Source organism: Triticum aestivum, chromosome 4D, assembly GCF_018294505.1.
Source record: "Triticum aestivum cultivar Chinese Spring chromosome 4D, IWGSC CS RefSeq v2.1, whole genome shotgun sequence".
NCBI lineage: Eukaryota > Viridiplantae > Streptophyta > Magnoliopsida > Poales > Poaceae > Triticum > Triticum aestivum.
This window is the reverse complement of record NC_057805.1, coordinates 207,171,272-207,175,768: the sequence shown is the minus strand read 5'-3', so window position 1 is coordinate 207,175,768 and position 4,497 is coordinate 207,171,272. Positions and strand designations below refer to the sequence as shown.

The 4,497-nt window shown below is 42.5% G+C and overlaps 1 pseudogene; it reads left to right on the top strand.

Annotated features, from left to right (window-relative positions):
* The first annotated feature begins 736 nt into the window (after positions 1 to 736).
* Positions 737 to 1,637, top strand: LOC123099843 (ATP synthase subunit a, chloroplastic-like; annotated as a pseudogene).
* The last annotated feature ends 2,860 nt before the right edge of the window (positions 1,638 to 4,497 follow it).

Here is a 4,497-nt window from a genome sequence, read left to right as displayed (position 1 = left end):
CGTCCCATCCATCGCCGCCTCACCCCGTCTTGACACGCATCCAGGATGGCAAGGCATGCAATGCCAATCTGACTGGCTAGCCACTACGCTGGAGCGGTGGCAGTATCTATACGAATATCTGCATGCCACCACGCAGGTGCTTGCCTGGCTGGCTGGCTAGTTGTTGCGTTGGAGCGGTGGCAGGGGCAGAACCTTGCCGTGTGTGGGCCTTGCCGCGGCCTTGCAAACGTCCCCGGCAAGGATCTTGCTGGGGCCGCACAAACGTCCCCGGCAAGAACCTTGATGGGAACTTTGCCTTCTGGTCTTCACAAAGATCTGCATGCCACCACGCAGGCACCCCAGGATCTTGGTCTTGACATTGTCGATGGTGTCAGAGCTCTCAACCTCAAGGGAGATGGTCTTGCCGGTGCTTTGCAAAAAATCCCGGCAAGGATCTTGCCAGGGCTTCGCGAGCCATCCCGGCAAGGACCTTGCCGGGGGCTCAACGTGCCTTATGTTCTCTGATTACCGGCTCAGATGTCGTCTTGGTCGCCTCGTATTTGCTCCCAGCTGTCCCCAGCAGACCTTGCCGCGGGTATGGCTGCAACTGCCCGTGCACAAGTACGGGGTACTAAAGGGCCTGAACTTTAGTGCACCCACAGTGAATTCTTGGGCAACTACGTAAATTTATGGAATCACTTACTTTACTATATCTTTTTTTTGCATAGAATTTTTTTATCAAAAAAGAAGGGGAATATTGATATATATTAGAGGGTATTGATATATATTATAATCTGATGTGCTTTCTTGGTATCCTAAATATAAGATTAATACTTCAAGTTGCTGAGTTGAGAAAGAGATGGTTGAATAAAAAGAATTCCTTTTTTGAAGTTCAATTTTTATCAGAGGACAATATGAATATTATACGTTGTTCCATTAAAACACTCAAGGGGTTATACGATATATCGGGTGTAGAAGTAGGCCAACACTTCTATTGGCAGATAGGAGGTTTCCAAATTCATGCCCAAGTACTCATCACGTCTTGGGTCGTAATTACTATCTTGCTAGGTCCAGTTGTCATAGCTGTTCGGAATACACAAACCATCCCGACCGACGGTCAGAATTTTTTTGAATGTGTCCTTGAGTTTATTCGAGACTTGAGCAAAACTCGGATTGGAGAAGAATATGGTCCCTGGGTTCCCTTTATTGGAACTACGTTCCTTTTTATTTTTGTTTTGAATTGGTCGGGTGCTCTTTTACCTTGGAAAATTATAGAGTTACCCCATGGGGAATTAGAAGCGCCCACGAATGATATAAATACTACTGTTGCTTTAGCTTTACTCACGTCAGTGGCATATTTTTATGCTGGTCTTAGCAAAAAAAGATTGAGCTATTTTGAGAAATATATTAAACCAACTCCGATCCTTTTACCAATTAACATCCTAGAAGATTTCACAAAACCATTATCGCTTAGCTTTCGACTTTTCGGGAATATATTGGCGGATGAATAAGTCGTTGTTGTTCTTGTTTCTTTAGTCCCCTTAGTAATTCTTATACCGGTCATGTTTCTTGGATTATTTACAAGCGGTATTCAAGCTCTTATTTTTGCAACAATAGCCACAGCTTATATAGGTGAATCCATGGAGGGTCATCATTGAATTGACTATTTTTGGAAATAGTATTTTTTTGCAGCGTACTTGAATTCATGCATGGTTACAGATAATCTGCTTGGTTGCGAAAAATAGTTAGAAATGCGTATGAATATATAGCCTAGAGTTGCAGGAGAGAGAATAGAATAGACTACATTATGGAATTTTCAAAGTATATATGCATTAAGGAGGGTGGAGTCGGCTTAGATCTGTACTATATTATCCTTAATGTCTATAAGTGGAGTCCTCTTTTCTTAATGTCCATAAGTGGAGTCCTCTTTTATGGGTGGTTTCACTTTAAGTAATGATTTCAGAATCCGATTCAATATAAAATGAGAAAATATGCAAACAAAATAGAAGAAACAAATGTATATATAGGATATTATATTATATATTCCTAGGTTAGATTCATTATCTAATCCGATATATGGATATGGAATTCCCTTCTATGTAGTTCGGACAATTCACATTATCATTTCAATTTGATTTCAATTTGTACTTTTTAGTTACTTTACTTCTCCCCAATAGAGCTTAGAAGTAAGAATTTATTGGTTGATTGTATCCTTAACCATTTCTTTTTTTTTTGACACGAGGAACTACTCACCGTGAATCCACTAATTGTTATTGCTTCTGTTATTGCTGCTGGATTGGCCGTAGGGCTTGCTTCTATTGGACCTGGAGTTGGTCAAGGTACTGCTGCAGGATAAGCTGTAGAAGGTATTGTGAGACAGCCAGAAGCAGAAGGTAAAATACTAGGTACTTTATTGCATACTCTAGCTTTTATGGAAGCTTTAACAATTTGCGAACTGATGAGGACATCAATACAATTATTACACCCACAGGCCCTGCTGCTATACATACTGGACCAATTACTAGAGCTCGCGCACGCCAATTAAATTACCAGGTACTTTCGTTTCTTGCTAATGATTCTAATGTTCATGAGAATATGATGCTGCCTAAATTGGATACATTTGTTTTGCTTACAAATGAAGGGCCTAGCTTTGAGAAGGATGAACATTGGAGCAAGAACAAGCATGGAGATGATGGCATGCGCATGGGGAACAAGAACGGAGTTACAAGTGATGATTTCAGGACGTTGAAGCCACCATAATGCGTGCATGAAGCCTTGGACGAAATATACAAGATGCTACTTCATAACTTTCGTCCAGAGGCTATTCTAGGTGCTGCGTCACCTTATTATTGGGCCAGGCCCATGTAATTTCGAAATACATAAGTATAGGCTGTTTTTAGAGTCCGTATGTGTGGGGAAACAAGAGATAGGGTTGGTTTCGGCCCCCTTCCTCAAGGGCCACGAAATTCCCCCCCCCCTCTTCCTCCATATATACAGCCCTTAGGGCGTCGTTTAGACTTTGGGTTTTGTTTAGATTAAAAGTTCGCCATAGCTGCAACTTCGCGTACTTCGTTTGTGTTCAGCGACCAGACAAAGGCGTCACAGAACCCCACCTTGATCAATAAAGCTTTCATCTTATATTCGCAATATCCAGATTGCAATCTCAGTTTCTTGCCTGTTCTTCGTTTGCTCGCAGGAAACAGACCCTCGTGGTCAGGTTGATCGTGCTCCGGCGTGGTCGATAACCTCTCGGAGTTGGTTTAGCGATTGCTAAGGCGCGACGTCCTCGCACGTTCGTAGTCGGATCGTCAAAGTCGACTTCCATCAAAACGATATTCATCATCTCATCGAAAGACGGGACACCTTTGCCTCTATCAAGTGGTATCAGATTTCCAGGTTGCTCGGTGAGATTTTACAGTTTTTCGTAGTTTAGATCGAGTCTGTTCTTCATACCTACAGTCCACGAAAAAGCCACAAAAAAAAATTAGGGTTAGTTCATCATATCCGAACCAATCTGAGCCTTTGCATAATCTTTTTAGGGTTTTTGCTTTGTTGAATTTGCGGTTGCATCGTCGTGTCAAGTTGCTGGTCTTAGAGTCTAGTCTTTTAGAGTTTCGAGTTCTGGTCATAAGTTGTCACGCCGCCGCCGCACCATCATCATCGCCTTGCCATCTACCACCATTGCTTATCCGCCACCGCTTTGAATCCGTATCCATATACCACCACCGCTGCCATATACTACCGCCATATATCCACCACCAATCCGAGTTCTTTTCATAGTCGGTTTGTTTTAGAGATCCATATATTTTCCGTTTCGTGTTTCCTTGCCTGAGTAGGTCTCGGAAAAAAAAAGAGTCTGGAGACCCCCGGGCAGTTTTTAGGCCAAAATTTCGGCAACCAAAAATATTTTTTCCCTATCCTATTTTTAGGCCCCGGGTAGTGTTTTGAGACACTCGCCATCATAGTGATTTTTTGTCGCACTTTTTCGTCGTCGCTGCCCTGATTTCCGAAAAAAAAATAGTCAAAAAATTTTGTGCCCATCCTGTCAGTTTGACCTGGGAAGAGTTTTGAGACACTCGCCATTATAGTGATTTTTCGCCAAAAAAAAAAGAGCGCAAAAAAAAAGAGCGCAAAAAAAAAGAGCGAAAAAAAATTCCAGAGTGTGCTTTTCCCTTGTTTACGTGCAGCGCCGTGATTTTGTTAGTGTTCTAGGCTCGCGTCTCTAGCACGGTCTAGCCTAGGACCAGCACAGTACCGTCGTTGAGCGTTTATTCAACTTTGCATCTCTGAATTGATTATTGCTTACCATTTTGCTACCATATTATAAGCCTTCCCAGCTCCACATAAGTCTACATCGTGCGTTTGACTCTCCCTGGTAATCGCTATGTCCAAGCTTTGAGAGTTTTTGACTACAACGGTTGCCGATCACCACCTGCTGCTGGGTAAGAACTGGTAAGAATTTGAGATTCGCTTGAAGGTTTTGTGACACACCACCATCACCACCACTTCTAGTAGTCT